The sequence below is a fragment of the Papaver somniferum genome, chromosome 7 (assembly GCF_003573695.1).
Source record: "Papaver somniferum cultivar HN1 chromosome 7, ASM357369v1, whole genome shotgun sequence".
Taxonomy (NCBI): Eukaryota; Viridiplantae; Streptophyta; class Magnoliopsida; order Ranunculales; family Papaveraceae; genus Papaver; species Papaver somniferum.
The window spans coordinates 236727528-236746493 of NC_039364.1; the positions used below are offsets into that span (position 1 = coordinate 236727528).

The following is an 18966-nucleotide window of genomic DNA, read 5'->3' on the forward strand; positions in this document are numbered from 1 at the left end:
GATTTTCTTGCTTAAAATTATAGAATGAAAATAATACGATTCTTATTTTAAATATAATAAAACTGGAAACGGGAAAATAAGTTAAACTTGAAAATAATATTTGAAAATGAAAATTGAAAATAAAATTAAATTGCCAGTACTTTTAAATATAATAAAACCGAAAAAATTTAATTAAAAATAAATTAATTAAAAAAATACATTTTTGCCTCATGTTATTGCCACACTAGTTAATGCGGTAAAAATCCTGGTTAGTGCGGCAGGATACTAAAGGTGTGTTAATAACTTTTTGTCACACGGTTTCTTGCCACATGGTGTGGCAAAAAGCTTTTATGCGACAAAAGGTTTTTGCCACGCGAAACAAAAGATCTTGCTACACATACGACATGTTGCAATACCGTAGTTTTTTTGTAGTGACTTTTGAGTGACAGATAAGTTCAAGTCTTCACATACCTTTTTGTCGAGAAGTTCCGCCGGTTCTTTGAGTAGTTCTTCTACTTGTATGATGAATCGCCATGAAGTCCTTGAGCTCAACTACACTTCCTATCCTAGTCTGAGACTTAGCTATAATAGACTAGAAATCAAGACTTATAGTTTTGATCACTAACATTAACAAACATGCTTGAGATAGCAACGCATGCGAGTTCGACCGAGCAATTCTCTAACACTTATTGTGTAGAAGAGTTCTTGGATGATCTCAAAAATCAATATCCAAGATTAACCAAGTATGTACCTGAATTTCTCAAGATCCCAAATTCAGCAAGTACAAGATATGTAACTTATATTTCAAGATATGGAATAAAAAAAAACAAGTATTGTAAGATCTCAGCAAATAAGGGCGCAATGACTATCTAAGTTGAATATATACTAATTCTGGTATTCATAATATAAAGATAAACAATATAATGCAGAACCAGCTTATAAAGCGAGCTCAATCAAGAAATCTATCAAAGAGTTATATCTCAATTTACTAACGAGGAAACCATAGGTGCTAAAAAACCCCGAGACCTGTTCCAGATTGAACACCACACAGTATTTAACCACTACAAACACTAGCCTCTTATCATACTTCAGATTGGAATATAGTTGAGACTGAATTCACCCTCCAAGGAAATGATCTTGTACGTTTCCGTATACATCGTGATTCTACACACTTGATTCCCTTAGCTGACGTCCTTTATAGTCGAAGAGTAGCTTCAAGTCTTCAACCTCGGTGAATGCTTTTGATACTTATCTGCCTCTAACAGAAATCATATCTCAATCAAAGTTTGAAAATCTATTTACAGTAAAACAATTCTAGAAATCCTCAGGGATCCGCAACATTAATTATACTCTTATCAAAGAGAAGCCTAGATCACTACCACCTCACGATGAAAATTCAAACAAATCAAAGAAGAGTTTAAATATCTATCCTGTGGAATCATAAAGTCTCAGATGAAGATAACTTTTTGATTTTTACCTATCTTGTTCTTGATCTACAACTCGTGAACTACAATAGTTAGTTGATCTGGATTCAAGAACTATCGGGCAAAAGATAGTCTAACCGAGCTTCACGAATCCCTAATTGAAATCTTCAAAGACGTAACCTAATACGGTCTCACCAGCGGGAACCCAGTTATAAATGACGACTCTATCTTAGTAACTAGGACACCGGGGTGGCAGGGATTGATAATTTCAGTTGCATAGAGTCTTTTATTTATATAGATTAATTAAAGCTAAGACTGATTGGAGTTCAAACTAATAAATAACTTCCATAATTCGAAAAAATTCCTAGTTATGATTCATGTAAGCATGTGAGAAGTTTTCCTTGAATCACAAAGAAGAATATGCACTATGGTAAGGTAGTTTACGGAACCGTGCACAATGATGGTTCAACATGACCAAGTAAGGCTATAAACGTTTATGCAATAGTGGCATTCAAGAACACTCAAGAATAAACAATAAACCACAAGCCCAATAAGATTTTGTGAATAAAGGTGTCTTAGAAGTATTGTACAAGATTACATGGGCTCCTTTATGCATGGTATCTTTTTTGTTGTCAAAAAAGAAAATGTACAGATAAATGTCTAAATTGACATGGTATGCAAACCGGTTTTCCATACGTGAACAATTGGTGAACTTTTACGTTCGTCCACAGACAAGGTATGCATACTCTAAGGAGTTTGTGTACTTTTTCCGTAGTAATAAGATTCCAAAATTATGTCAAACATGACATGGTATGCATACAGAGTATACATAATCCTCAGAAGTTTACGAACATGATCTTTGAAAATAAATGCTACTAAAATATATCAAAATTGAGATGGTATAAATATATTATGTACATGTAAACGGTTCCTGAACTTTTGTCTCTAATATAAAGTTCAGAAACATTCCTAATAACTAATGTATATACATATACGTTTTATTTTCCGAGGAGTAAATCCGTTTCCTAAATCTCTCGAGATATTATGGAGAGTGTTATTGTAGAATGATTTGAATACTCTAGGGACCACCGTTGCGGTGGAATCTAAAACCTAGGATTTAATTCATCTCCAATTATTATGTTTTTAGTTTTAGTTCATCTTTTATCATTTTTTTTAGTATATAATTTAATTGTAAACTAAAGATAATGAGTCCGACTTTGTGCACCCCGACTTAACCGGGATGCACATTCTTCCCTTGTTTATTGGGTTTCTTAATTAACAGAATATATTTTCTTTTTTTACTTATGTATGAACTTGTTTTATCAAAATTATTACATTCTCTCTAATGATTGCTCATCTTCTTTATGTTTATGTTTTCAAATCCTTCCTCACTCTATCTGTTTTAGAAGATTAAAATGTTTCAGATGCTTCTTCGCATCTCGCCCTTACAAGTTAATTGTTGTTTGCTATATTATAACAATATTCTTGCATTCAATATCATCAAAGGGATTACTCATTCCATCATCATCCATGAGACCAAAAATGATACCTATCAATTATCTAGAGATTCACGAACAACAAAATCAAACAAAGTTGGGAATCACTCCCAACTGAACAGCGAACCCGTCTAGGATCACTAAAAATCTTCCACTTTTCTTTAATAACAAGGACCATAATATTGGAAGCTTTATAATTTCATACCATGATTTCATCAAACAGATTTGGTGCAATACACCAATCTGATAATTTCATGTGATCTGGTATAAAACATAAGCATTTTCGTTTGTAAAAGGGTGTAGGCAAACCCATCGAAGAAAATTACAGTGGATAAAAAAAAATAATATCTAAGCTTTGGTGGGAGTTTAAAGTTAGGCTTGTTAGTGAATTTATCTTAGCTTAGAAGTCTAATTGTTATAAACAATTTCAAGTTCAGTCAGAAGGGTTAAGGAATGTTGGGATACAGAAGCAGAGAAGTAAGGAAGTAATGGCAACTGCAAGATGAAACTTAGATTATATAAAGACAACTCTCTTTATTGATGTTTATAAAATCTCTCAAAACTAAACACAAGCTCTAATCTTGCTCATATGATCAACCACAACTTTGGTGATCGTATATATATATAGAACTATGAATTCCTTTTCCTAGTCATATTACCTTATTACATGTCCTTCCTTTTCTTAGAACTAGATGACTTCTAATTCCCTTAGGATTACATCAATTGCCTTTTCTTATCCTAACCAACTTGTTAGAGATTATCTTAGGCTTAATGTTGAAGTTTATCCAACATTCTCCCCCTTAAGCTTCAACTGTACTTGTGAAAAATCTTGTACTCCTATTAATTTCCTCATCTCTTCAAACTTGATCCGAGCCAATGCCTTTGTTAATATATCTGCCTTCTGCTCAGTTCCAGGTATGTGTTCTACGTTAATGACCTCCTTCTCGATGCATTCTCGTATGAAATGATACCTTTTGTGAATGTGTTTCGTCTTCCCATGAAACACTGGATTTTTAGTGAGTGCAATTGCAGACTTATTATCAATCTTGATGAGAACTTTTTCAGGTTCTCTTCCTTTGATTTCACCCAACAGTTCTTGGAGCCATATTGATTGTTTAGCTGCTTCTGTTATTAAGAGACGAATTGTCTCTAGTCTAAAAACTGGTGTGAAAACTTCATCAAAGTCTATGCCTGATTCTTGAATGTATCCCTTAGCTACAAGTCTTGCCTTATATTTGTTGACAGTACCATCAGCATTCTGTTTTATTTTGAAGATCCACTTAAGACCAATCACTTTTACCCCACCTGGCTTATCAACTAGAAACCAAGTCTTGTTTCTGTTGATTGAAATAATTTCTTCTCTACATGCTTGTGTCCATTTAGTCGAGACCTTTGCTTCTTGAAAATTCCTTGGTTCATCATTAACATAAAGTAGCATAATCTCACATTCTTCTGCAGCTTGAAGAACATAATCCTCCAGATACTGTGGCTTTTGTATCTGTCTTGTTGATTTCGCAGTGGAATGGGTTGAGTTATTTCATCGATCTCTTCTTCTTCTTCTTCTTATACTTCTTCGTTATTCTCAGTGGTTTCATTATTCTCTTCTTCTTCTTGATTAACATCATTGTTTCCATTAGTATTGATGATTATGGGTCCTTCGCCTTCATCAATTACTTGACCCCATCTCATATGAAACATTCCTGGATCCCTACTTGATCCATCATTAGTTTCTTTCCAGTTCCAGTTTGCTTTTTCATCGAATACCACATCTCAACTCACTATTACTCTTTTCGTTGTTGGATTGAATAATCTGTAAGCTTTGGATCAAGGCTCAATTCCTAGATGCACAAGAGTCTAAGAGCGATCATCCAGTTTCTTAAGAGTTGCAGAAAAAACTTTTGCGTATGCTTTGCAACCAAACACTCTTAAATGATCTATGTTTGGTTTTATCTTTCTCAAACTTTCATATGGAGTCATGTCTTTCAGAGCTTTCGTAGGTATCCTGTTTATTAGGTATGTGGAGTGTCGTACAGCTTCTCCCCATAGATAATTAGGTGCATGCATAGCCTTTAAAGAACTTCTTGTCATCTCCATTAGAGTCCTATTTCTCCTCTCCACCACTCCGTTTTGTTGTGGTGTATATGGTGCTGTGAGTTTCCTTTTGATTCCATTTGACTCACAGAACTTGTTGAACTCTACGGAAGTGAACTCTCCTCCTCAATCAGTTCTAAGCATTTTGACCTCCTCTTTTAGCTCTTTTTCTATCAGATTTCTGAAAGCTTTGAATCTGTCAAATGCTTCACTCTTTTCTTTTATAAGAATATACCACATAAATCTTGAGAAGTCATCTATAATAACAAATATGTATTTGTTATTTGCAAGGGTTTGTGGTGTAATAGGACCACATAAATCATCATGAAGAAGCTCTAATGGCTTTGAGGCTCTGAATGTTGTTGTTTTTGGAAAACCTTGACGCGTTTGTTTCCCAACTAAACATGATTCAAAGATCCTTGATTCATCGTTTATCTGTGGTAGCCCTCGAACCATCTTGTTCTGAGACATTGCCTTTAAAGTTCTAAAGCTTATGTGTTCTAACCTTGCGAGCCACTTCCATGTCTGATCTTCCAGTCTCATATTCAGACATAATGGCCTTCCAATCATGAGACTTATCTTGTAGAGTCTATTCTGTGAGCGTGAGACTCTAACTAAAAGTCTTCCACTTGGGTCATGAACTGTTAGATAATCTTGTCGCATTCTAACATCACATCCAAGTTCTGTATCTTGTCCTAAACTTAGAATGTTGCTTTGTAAGTTTGGGATGAAGTAGATGTTTGTGACAAGCTTCTGTTCTCCGGTCTTGCTCTGAAATAGAATTGATCCTTTCCCTTCAATTTCTACAGAGGATCCATCCCCAAACTTCACTTGTCCTTTGATTTTCTTATTGAGTTCAGAAAAGTAGTGTCTCTTACCAGTCATGTGATTGCTGGCTCCATTATCTAAATACCAGATTCCTTCTTCTCCATCCTTTGATTCGTAGTTCTTTGGTATTAGTTTCCCTTCGTTTAAGAAGACAACTTCGTGCATGAAAATAGTTGTATCTGCTTCCCTTGTTTCATTCTTGTTTGTTTCTTCCATCTTTTGTATTCTTTCAGGGCATACAGAGGAGAAGTGTCCTGGTTTATCACATCTGTAACAAATAATGTTTGATCGATCCTTTTTTTCTTTCCCTTGGTTTTGATCATTCTGACTTGTTGTTCTATCTTGTGAATTAAACCTTCCTCCCCTTCCTCGGCCTCTGTTTCCTCTACCACCTCTTCCACGACCTCTTCCTCTTGTCGCAGAGTTTTGTTGGTAAGAGTTTGTGTACAAGAGTTTTCCTTGAGTTTCTCCATTGTTTTCTTCATCAATGATTCTTTCTTCATATGCTTTCAATCTTCCAATTATATCTTCATAGCTAGTCTTCTTTAAATCTAAGACTTGTTCGAGAGAATCTATGATATGAATATACTTGGATCTTGGTAAACTATTGAGAAACTTCTTTACCAGTTTATCTTTACCAATGGATTTTCCAAGTGACGCAGCTTTTGAGGCTATCTCTGATAGCTTTCCTGCAAAGCTATCAATAGTATCAGTGTCTTTCATCTTCACTCTTTCCAATTCAGACATTAAGGTTTGCAGACGGGCTTCTTTAACTCGATCAGCTCCGAAATTACGTGCCTTTATTGCATCCCAAATTTTCTTTGAAGTTTCCTGTTCACCAACTTGTAGAACAAGACATTCTGGTATTGCTTGAAAGAGTAATCCTATGGCAACATTGTTTTTGTCTGGGTCCAATGTACCAGGATCAATTGTTTCCCAAACTTTGTAGATTTTCATCAGTACCTTCATTCTCATGGCCCATACTGTGTAGTTTGTGGCGTTGAGGATTGGAACTTGTATTGATGGTGGCGTGAACTGTTTTGCACCCACAATGGTGGTTTCGTTTTCCATGGCTCAGAAACAAGCTCTGATACCAATTAATGGCAACTGCAAGATGAAACTTAGCTTATATAAAGACAACTCTCTTTATTGATGTTTAGAAAATCTCTCAAAACTGAACACAAGCTCTAATCTTGCTCATATGATCAACCACAACTTTGGTGATTGTATATATATATATAGAACTATGAATTCCTTTTCCTAGTCCTATTACCTTATTACATGTCTTTCATTTTCTTAGAACTAGATGACTTCTAATTCCCTTAGGATTACATCAATTGCCTTTTCTTATCCTAACCAACTTGTTAGAGATTATCTTAGGCTTAATGTTGAAGTTTATCCAATAGGAAGATGGAAGAAGAAAGAAGAAAGACGAAGAAAAAAATTTACATTTTGGAACTTGTATTTTCTTTTTTCTCTAAAGGAAATTATGAAAAAAAAAAATAATTCTTAAACGGTAAAAGATCCGTTAATTCCAGCAAATCAACAGGGAAGGAATGTGCACCCGCGGGTGCACAAAGTCAGACTCAAAGATAATAGTATTTTTAGTCTATGTGGACAATTCGTGTTTGCATATTGGTCAGTCGATAGTCGTTCTCTTGTGGTTTACAATTAAAAATCACATCTGCTTAGTTCTCGGTATATAAATTTTAGGGATAATTTTTATCATTTACAAAATAAAAATATGGATAGAAAAGGAATATATATAAGATATGAAAGTGAGTCTATAATTTAAGCTTTTGGTGCTTTTAAAAGCCATTCTTTTCGGATTTTAAAAGTTGGGAAATTCTGGAAGAGCTTTGCAATCTTTTTTTCCAAACGTATCAATAAATTGTCCGTAAGATTTTAATATTAAAAAGTATGATAAGTAAATGGTAATTTGGCAATGAAAGGGCAAAGTACTTATCCTTAAATTGTTGTCTGTAAGATTTTATCAAAAAAAAATAAAAAAAATAAAAAGTTGGGAGTCATAGGCCCTGGCATGTTCGGTACTGTCTGCCAGCCCCGTTAACGACTCTAATCACCGACTCTTGCTAGCTCCATTTAACATGGTTTTTCATCGAACAGCACGCCCATTTCAAAGGACATTTAATCGAGACGGTTACCGAAGTTATTATTTTAATTCGTTATAACTTACTAGTTGACTTATCTTCGTGATAACTCCTTCAATGTTTTCCTTTGATAAAGGAGTTCAAAACTCCTTTAATCTAACGGCTAATCTCAGTTAGACGGTGGAGTAATGTGCACTTGTAGATTTTGCCTCTAATGTACAATTATAACCAAGTGGGCTTATCATCTTCGCACAATGTCAACTTGCAATGGCAAGTGGATACCACATTACCACTTACCAGTACCAGTAGTGATTGAATAATCAGTTGGCTTCGTATTAAAACAAATAACTTCTTTCCATGAAATTTTTTCCTAACAAAAGATTAATTTGTCCCTCCCAAAAAGATTACAAAAGATAAAAAGTTGAAAAAGAAGCAGAGGCAGTAATAAACAGCTACGTGTAGCATACTAGGCCTTTATTATTGTAAGCTTACAAATTTAATGAAGGTAATACATATCGATGAACTAGCCCACAGATTCAAATTTGATTCAGAAACCATTGTTATAGACTCATAGCTACTATTTCCTACACTAGACCTTCATTGAGTTCATCAAATATTCAAAGTTACCCTAGGCCTAGATCTAGTTCACACCCTTCTCTGGTCTTCGATCTAGGTCTAGTGTATAATATGAACTCGATCTAGTGTGTCAGCTAAAACAAAGGCATTTTCACCGCCTACTATTACTCCTTGTATGCATGTATGTGGTGCTAGTACGGTCATTTTTAAATTCAACTTTCACCGGCTTTTCACTATTTTTATCTCATGGTATTTTATTGGAATAAACATAAACAAACTAGTTAGTCAAAATTGGCAAGGGGACTGGTAATTCCCTTAAGTTGCCCCTCCGTGGGTGTAGTTGATCACATCTTGTCGTTGATAGTTATGTACTTAAACACGTCTTCCTGAGGTAGTCCATGCCAATGTTGTAATCAAAAAGAATAGATGTGGCTAACATAGAAAGTGTTTAATTCGACCATGTAAGTTACAGTCCAAGAATAGAATGGAAATAATCATCTATCGACTATCATTTACAATTGTGTATGAAATCTTTTCTTCATACAAATTCGTTTAACTATTAGCATTTTGAATGCCGAAAAAAAAAACCCAGAAATGCTATAGACAACTCTTTAGTTTCATCCCGTCAAAGAGACCCGAAAGTATTTGTGCCTGAACCTGTGATATACGTGCATATATCGAATGACTCTGACTAAAGATGGAGGAGCTTGGCGTATAGAAGCTCATTCCAGGTGTCTTGCAATCCAGGCAAACACCAATGCGTGCAATCAGCATAGTGTACTGGGTTCGCTAATTGCTCCGGCGTTAGTGGTTTCCATTGATTCTTGTAGATGGATGTATGTGCATCTTTTCTGTACTCTGACAATTGGGTGGTGTTTAGAAATGTAATGGGTACCTTACTTTTGCTAAAAACATCTTCGATTACTCTCATTATGCTCTTACGCGATCCAAATCCCCAGTAGGATGGATCTTCGATTGGAGTCGTTTGGTTGTAACAATTCCCATCTTTATCACCTCCCCATTCTGAACCCCTGCAATAGGACAGACGACATATTTATCAATTGCAGTCTATATCTGGATCACTGGATCGCTAAATGTCACCCATTCAGATAAAAATTTGAGATATCCTGCAATGACAAGTAAACTTTATTATACCTTCCATGGGAGGGTGACATGCCTGTAAAGAAGATCTTTGTTTTGTTACGTTCCATATTTGTCGCGACCCATTTTAGCAAAGTCTCCATTGCCATTCGATATGCATCTTCGGTTTCCATCTCAACTATATCTCTCTTCTCTTGATCGAAAGATCCAAGCCTGAAAAACCAAACACATCAAATACGTTCGATTTCATTACCAAATTCGAAGAAAATGTACCCATAACAAATCATCAAAAAAATAGAGCACTCACTTAAACATTTTAGTTAGAATGATCTCTTACAATATCTTAAATTTTGAGCCTGTTATCCACCATATATATGTATTAAACACCAAAATTTCCGCACCCTTCCAATACTCGCTAAGCTTATTCATCCATTCGTTGCGAACAATTCTCTTTTTTTTTTTTCGTTTGAAGGTTGGCACGATTGTCGGAGTTCGATTCAAGAAGAAACGGAGCCCAGTGAAATTCGATAGTTGCATTGTAGTTCTACACAATTTAGGCCTTAAGCATTTTATAATCCCTCCTTGTAACCAAATACTTAGAATTACCATATTGATAGATAGTTGAGATTAATTACCTCAGCTCGGAAGACAGTGAAGGATTCAAAGGTTGTCATCGACTTGGCATGTTCTGGAATCAATCTATGAAGGAGACACACGAAAGAAAAGAACTGACCCCGGTTTAGTGAGTCTCCTATAAACAGCATCCTTTTTCCTCTAAGCTTCTCCAGCATAAGACTTGCATTGAAACTGAGTTCGACAATAATGTAATTACAAATCAAGACTGATTCATTTTCTATCCAATTATGAAATTAATAGTGGAGAAACAAGCATGGCTAACCTTGGAAGGGAACAACCATGGGGTTGCCATTTCCAAAACAGGTAATCTTTATCAGGTCTTCCATGTGCTTGACAAGAAAATTGTTGTTGTATGTATGGACATTCGGATTCTTCATAAAGCGGCCGATTCAGTTCATCCCATACCCACTTTCCACTAAACAAATCACACTCCTCTTCTGCTCCTACTACAAGATCATTCTTCTTTGTTGGCACCAAGGCTTCCGAGGAAAAAAAAGAAAACACACTTAGTCAGTCATCCCAATATCTCAACAAAATAAAAAGATGACAGTCTCACCTGTTTTCAATATGGGCTGTGGTGATTTTGACGATGAATTCGGTAGCTGAGGATTATAGAGAGGATGGGGGTTTACCGAATCTTGGTCAAGACGAAGGTAGTGTTGGCGGCTTTGCTGAAAATTTGATGATACAACAGTAGCTCTATGGTGTTGCTGTATACTGAAGAAACAATGAAAATCTTCACCATATATGAAGACAACTAGAAAGAATGTAAACCCTAATAAACCAAAACATAGAAATGGAGGTAGACGTCTACCATTACTACTGTGTTTTCTTAGCAACAGAGAAAAACAAGACACTAAGGGATTGAAGAGTTGTTTCATTCTCTCCTCACTCACTCTCTCAATCCCTCTAATCTCGGTTTGTGCCTAGTTTTCTGGATCTTTTTTCTGAAAGTCCTTGGATGATGCAGCGTTGCCTGCCATCTCCTTCTCATGTGACCCAGATTTAGATTTTTGGAATACGGACATCACGTACTTTGTGCACCACAACGTGTGTATTTAATCTACAAACGGCAGTAGATTTAAATAATTCTCCTTTTCTATCTTTTGACCAAGCTAATTAGTACGTTTCTGTCTGGTGGTCATTAAGAATGTTTGAATCATGTACCTGCAAAGTAGAAAAGACATCAATGATGGAGTTTGGTATCTCGAGGTAGTTTACTTGGTGGTATTTTTTTAAGCATCATTGGTGGTACTGTATCTAATGTTTGCGTAAAACTTAGACGGTTAATGTAAACTGGTAGCTTTTTTTTTATCAATACAACAAATTTTTTTATAAATTATGAAAGTATGTTACAAGGAGGAGAATAGAACAGAAAAAAGATAAAAAGTTAGAAAAGAAAAAAAGACCAAAGTATTTCTGCTCTAGTCGACTAGAAAGAACACTAGTAAGTTCAATATGTTCAAGGTCTTGCTAGCCAAGAACCTAAACCACCAGAACTGTCCCAAAATCGAGGAAGACCTCCATTAAGAAAGTGCAATCAACACTGCTTATTAACTACAAGATCCCAGTTGTAGTATAGATTCTGAAAAGTAATGCCTCCAAAAGATATGGTAGTAGAGGTCCAATATAGTAATAGAGTTTTAATCCTCCTAATCAAGTTTTCTTGCGAGTATTCCGAATCTTGGAAAATGCACTTATTCCTCTGTTTCCACACTCCCCAAACGAAAGCAAAGGGTAGTAATTCCCAAAGAGTTTTGCCGTTCTCAGTGAGCCCGCGAGCCTGTTGCTCGATAAACAAGTTTGTAACGTTTTCACAAATAACCCAATCCTGTGAAATTCCTTCATGAAGTACATCCAAACAACATACATTTCAGGGTGACTGAAGAGATGATCGATGGTTTCTTCATTCGACTTGAAAAATATACACCTATTTGCTAACTGCCACCCCTTCTTATGTAGATTATCTTGAGTTAAAATAGCCTTATGATGAATTAACCAAACAAAGAAACAGACCTTGGTTGGTACTAATGGTTTCCATATTTGTGCAGAAGGGAAAATGATACCTGAGTTCTTCGCCAGACCTTGGTAGCACGACTTCACTGAAAAGACTCTACTAGTCTCCCATCTCCAACTTCTGATATCTTCCACATCACTTAAGATAACCCCCTCTAATAGAGAAGATAGAGTTGTTGCCTCGTGGATCTCCGTATCAGTGAGTCTTCTTTTAAAATCCAAGTCCCAACTAGTACCCCCTTCTACGATGCTTGTAGCTAGTTCGCTTACCCAACTCCCTTGCTTTCTAGTAACTTCATAAAGATTTGGGAACTTGTCCTTGAGCACCTCCCCACCCATCCATCTATCCAACCAGAATCGAGTTCTTCTCCCATTTCCAACCTTGTGCATTATTCCCAATCTGAATTTATCCATTCTGTTGCAAATCCCTCTCCATAACTCCATGCCATATGGTCGCTTAGTTTGCTTAGCATCCCACCCATTATTATCCCACCCATAATTATCCTCAACAAATCTTCTCCACAGTGCCTCCGGTTCATTTGAGAATCTCCATAGCCACTTGCACAGTAACGCATCATTCATCACTGATATAACTTTTATCCCCAACCCTCTCTCTTGTTTACTATGACATACTTTGTGCCATGCCACCAGTGCTGTTCTATTTCTACCATCTTTCGTTCCCCAAAGAAAAGTTCTCATTGCTCTTTCAATCTTCTTTGCTACGGGAGGAGGAATTGTGAAGGCAGACATCAAGTAGACTGCATGTGCACATAAAACACTCTTAATAAATACTAATCTACCACCATACGAGAGATACCTTCTTTTCCAGCCTTCTAATCTTTTCTCCACACTCTCCTATTTCCTTGAATAAATGGAAATGTAGTATTTTCTAAAATAAATGGAGAACATGCCACTAGATCTCCATGGGATCAAAAGGACGTCAACCCTAGCACGATTCATCTCAGATCTGTCGGTCAGTGATCTGAACATAAATTATGAAGTTGCAGCTAAGGCTAAATTTGTATTTTTATGATTTCAATAACTGGAATGTCAATGTTGGTTTGTATTAAGGTCAGGTTTTGTGTGTGTGTGTTTTGTGTGTGTTGTTTCTAAATGAAAATGGGAATAGCTATACTACTAGCTACTATTTTAATTAAGTACAAAAACCTTGACTTCTTAAGTTTGCTTAAGTCACTGCTTACGTGACAGTAATTGCTTAGAATCCAATCGTTTTATTTTTAAAATATATTGAACCACTTCATTAATCAAGATCGAAAAGATTCAGATCTAGATGTTTATAGACGTGCATTTCAGGATATAAAGAATTTTCCATGGGTGTAATAATCCGTCTCCGTCATCCAAAAACCAAACAATTTCAGTGCACCATCGGGAGAAAAAAGATAATTACTTTGACGCAAATTAGTCAGAGAATACTCGCGATGCACTTGCGTGAACTTACTATTTCACTGATACAAATTTTATGAGATTTTTTTACGTAAAATAAGAATTTAATATTCTTATTTGTAATCATTAGTAGATAATTCAAAGAGCTCCCAAATATATTAATTTTAGGAAATCTAGTCCCCTGACTAATCCTTTGACTGCACTATGCCTCCCATCACACCATGCCAAATGGACCTTTAATGATTTGGGAAATGAAAGTATGGCATTGCCTTTTATGAAAGTCACTTTGTGAATGTCCCATGAGACTGTTCTTGAGTTTTCCGTTCTCCATTTCAACTTAGAAGTCTCCAACAGCGTTGCCTACTGACTACTGTCACTGCTTCAAAAATGTAAGTGTCGTCTTTCTGGTCACTGGTACTTTTCAGTTGGGCTTTAACAGTGCTTTATTTTGCTGAATCAATGTTTTCATGATTAAGAACTTGATTTTCTGGCAACTTCTAGCAATGCCAGCCATCTGCACCAATAGCATTACTGTCTTTTAATTTCAGAAAAGCTTATGATGTTGGTCGTTTTATTGAGGTGTGGTTAAACCTATATGCTTGGAATTGGAAGAGCAACCTTACGAGTTGGGGAAATTAGGGGGAGACCCAAAAAAAAAAAATTTTCATTCTCAGGCCCACAATTAATTTTGTATACCGTGACACCTATAATTATTTCTCTGACACCCAAAATTCTACAAAATTATTAAGAATCAATACATAACTCGTTATGCATACTATTTTTCAGGCATAACTCGTTATGCAACCTAATTTTTCAGGGGTATAATTGGCAACGCAACTTGGATATAACATACCTAAAAATCCGCCTCTTGGAATTTTACAAATTTTATATCGTTGGAAATATTTTTAAGAGAGCTACGCAACGAGTACAAACAACAATATTAAATTTTTGTTTTTCACAAAAATTCGGAGGTGATCATCATTTTAGGCAAAACTTCAAAAACTGACTACATAACCATTATGCAGCCACCAAAAAAGATGCATAACACATTCTGCAGACGCATAACGAATTATGCAACCATTTTCTCGACTGCATAACAAATTATGCATCTGCGTAACAAAGTTATGCATCTATAACAAGTTATGTATCCATTGTTTTGGTTGATTTTAGTGCGTACATAAAAAATTGATGCATAAGGCATTATGCAAACATATTTTCGGATGCATAACAGGTTATGCATCTATTTTCTCGATGCATAAAAGATTGTGCAACAAATTTCTCGATGCATAATGCATTATGCAGCCATATTTTCGGATGCATAACAGGTTATGCATCAATTTTCACGACTGCATAACATGTTATGCAGATATTATTGTAGGTGCATGACAAGTTGTGCAGTCTTTGTTTTTGTTGGTTTCAATAGTGATGAAAAAGTTGATGCATAACGTGTTATGCAACCGTTTTCTGGACTGCATAACAAGTTATGCAACAAATTTTGTAGATGCATAACAGGTTATGCATCCATTTTCATAGCTGCATAACAACTTAAAACAACACCCAACAGACTAAAAACCAAATCTGATCTTGACATGTTATGCAGTCATAACAAACTCTATCCGATGCTGAAACAAATTGGTACCCAAGTTAGCTCACCCTACTGGTTTCCAATTAACGCCACATCCGTTGCAAACAACCCTTGTACTCATCCCACAAACGCACAACAAACTAGCAAGGAAACGGTGCGGTCAAGCAGCTGCAGCTGCAGATGGTTATGTTCTTGTTGTTTAGCCTTGACCAAATCTTCCACAGCACTAACCAAATCTCCTAACGGATTATGCAACGCGGCTAAGTGCACCTTCTATCGGCTATTGCACATCACCACAACCTGCACAGCTCGAGCCTGTATTTAACCATGATCTGTAGACAGTAAACAGACCAACACCAGCAACGGACCCCAGTAAATGTCTCTCAATTTCTAGTAAACATCGTCCACCATTTCTTTAGCCTCTGTGTACAACATCACATCCCACTCATTTGTTTAATCCTAGTGGACCTGACGTGCTTGATCTCAACTCTTTATATTCAGTTCTTCTTTTTGAAATCAAGTATTTTTTGCCAAAACAATGAATACCCATGAAAGTTTAGTCCTTTTTTTTCTTTGTATCAGACTTTGATAAAAAAACAGAAAGAAAAAGACCAGTTTTTTCTGAAGTACTTTGAATGAATGGAACCTAGAGAAGGAGGAGGAGGAATAAACATAAACCCACATTCAAAATCAAGATCAAAACAGACCCAGATTGTTGAAATGGAAGAAACCCATAATCATAAAGCAACATCAGAAGTTAAAGATTTCAATATAGTAGTAGCAGGAGATCAGAAAGATGATCAGCAGCAAGGAAGTGTAAAGAAATAATTAGCACCACAAAGAAGTTCAAATAAAGATAGACATACTAAAGTTGATGGTAGAGGCAGAAGAATAAGGATGTCATCTTTGATATTAGCTCCAAAAGTACCTTGCTGGTAGCGATTCTTTGTTCTTCATCTTCATCCAAAAAGGGTAACCCAAATTAGGCTAAAACCACCATGTTTCTGTTTTTCAGAGAAAATCCTTAAATGGGTTTGTAAAACAAGGTTTGATAATCATAGATCTACAGCTAAAACTTGTTTTTCAATGAAGTAATTTCGTATTTTATGAAAGAGATCGAGGAGAAAGAGAGAAGAAGAAGAGTACGATGAACATATAAAATCTCACGATTAAATTTAATTTCAATAATTTTGGGTCCGGGAATAATTTTTTCCTAGAAAATGGGTGCGCGCATTTAGATTTCTGGGCGTGGGTTTCACAGTTGAAGAAATTGGAAAAATGGTTCTCTGTAGTTTTCACTTACGAGTTACGACACACAGAAACATGAAAGTGGGCCGGGCTTGAGGTTTATCAATGAACACCTACAAACTAAATTATTTATGTGAAAACTACTACCACACCCATTTTTCAGATTTTGATCACTGTCAAACCCACGCCCAGAAAATTTCAAGCGCGCACCCATTTTTGGAGAAGAAATTTGTCACAGACCCATATTTCATAAAATTATGATTTTCATTTTATTTCTTCTCCATTCGTAGTTTCTGGTTATTTCTTTCAAAAAATTAGTAGAGGAATTGAGAGCAGCTGATTTTTCCCGATTCAACGGGAGAACTTTGATTTCATGAACTGATTATCTCAAAGGTTTTTATGTCTCATAGTTTCCTTGTGAATTGACAAATTTTTTTCGTTTTTAGCTTTTTAGATCTGGGAACTTCTGTTCCAAATATCACACAAAATTCAACAGAAAGAACATGTCCTAAACCTAATAATTCTCCTTCACTTGTTTTCCACCTGAATTATGGGGCGAGATCGAGACGTGGATTCATCTTATGGAATAGCAGATGGCATCACCGGAAGATCAATTCTTTACAACAACAACGCCTCTGCTGACTTCTTTCAACAACAATAACCAATTAATTTGGGGGCCTTTTTACCGGCAACAACAACAGCGGATTTAGAAATTCATGAGAGATACAGTTGAGGATTCGAATTGGGTATAAATTAGGGTTCTTAGAAGACCAGGTGTTGGTTAAATGTGTGGTGTATGAATCTCGTGTTTGCAGATGAAGTAAAGTTATGCGGGGGAGCTCAGAGTTCAGCAACGATACAACTCCTCACGCAAAGAAAATTGCTCAGGAAGTGCTTGAAATTTTGTCTAAAAGGAGAATTACTATGGCTTGAGAATTACAGGTTCAATTAACAACTACTACAGTAGCAGTAATCAAGAATGTGTCCAACTTGTTGGTAAGTTCCAGCAGGTTCAACTCCCTAGCAATGGAGGTTATGTTCGTGCTAATAGTAATCAGCAACAACATGGAATGATGAGTCCTTTTTCAGCAATGTTACCGTCTGCTTTCCCAAAAGGGACCAATCCTGAAATTGAGAAATGTTTTCAAATGGTTGATTAGGACAAAAGTGGATTCGTTGATGACAAGGAGTTGCAAAGAGCTCCATCTTCTTGTGATCAAAGCTTTAGTCTCCATACTATCCATCTTATTATGCAGCTCCGCACTAGTAATCCCAACACTTTTCAAGATAAGTTTGTAATGATCGACTCTTCCTAAACTTTATTTCCCGGTTGCTTTCAACCTCTGTCTAACTCGTTATTGATAATCTTTATTGATCATATAAACCTAAACCTTAATAAAGTTGAGTTTGAGGAGTTCGCGTTATTGGTTGGGATTACAGATATATTGATGTTGGTCACAATGGTTGAATAATTTGTTATGCAGCTACGAAATTGTATGCATAACTTATTATTCATTTACAAAAGTTGTTGCATAACTTGTTATGCAATCCAGAAAACAATTGCATAACACTTTATGCAGTAACTTTTTTGTTACTATTGAAACCAACAAAAACAAAGACTGCACAACTTGTCATGCACCTACAATAATATCTGCATAACATGTTATGCAGTCGCGAAAATGGATGCATAACATGTTATGCGTCTGAAAATATGGCTACATAATGCATTATGCATCGAGAAAATAGATGCATAACCTGATATGCATCCGTAAATATGGATGCACACTGCATTTCCATCAATTTTTTTTATGTACGCACTAAAATCAACCAAAACAATGGTTACGTAACTTATACAGATGCATAACTTTGTTATCCAAATGCATAATTTGTTATGCAGTGGAGAAAATGGTTGCATAATTCGTTATGCGTCTGCATAATGGTTATACATCTTTTTTGTTGGCTGCATAATGGTTATGTATCCAGTATTCGGAAATTTTGCCTAAAATGATGATCACCTCCAATTTTTTCGTGAAAAACAAAAATTTGATATTCTTGTTTGTACTTGTTGTGTAGCTCTCCTAAAAATATTTCCAACGATATAGTTTCCAATTATACCCCTGATGCATAACCTGTCATGGGGATGTATAATCCGTCATGCATACATTTTTAATAATTTCATATAATTATGGGTGTCACGGTACCTAAAATTAATTGTGGGTCTGACAATGAGAATATTATTTTTTTGGGTCTGCGCCTAATTTTCCCATTATTTATAATACCAGGGCATAAACATTCCACTCTGATAGCTAGCTCCCGTAGGTTATTTATTTTCAGTTCCCTGAATGTTTGAGTGTACTTTGTTCCTAGGTTCTTGCAAATTGATGGTAAATCGTATACATCTTTGGCATATGCTTGTTGGAATCTACTGCTGTGTAATGTGTTAAAATATATGGCATTTATTCTCATATATT

At 35.8% G+C, this 18966-nt stretch overlaps 1 pseudogene; it reads right to left on the reverse strand.

The window, feature by feature from the left end:
• Positions 1 to 8934: 8934 nt before the first annotated feature.
• LOC113293538 lies at positions 8935 to 11245 on the reverse strand (annotated as a pseudogene).
• Between the last annotated feature and the right edge of the window lie 7721 nt (positions 11246 to 18966).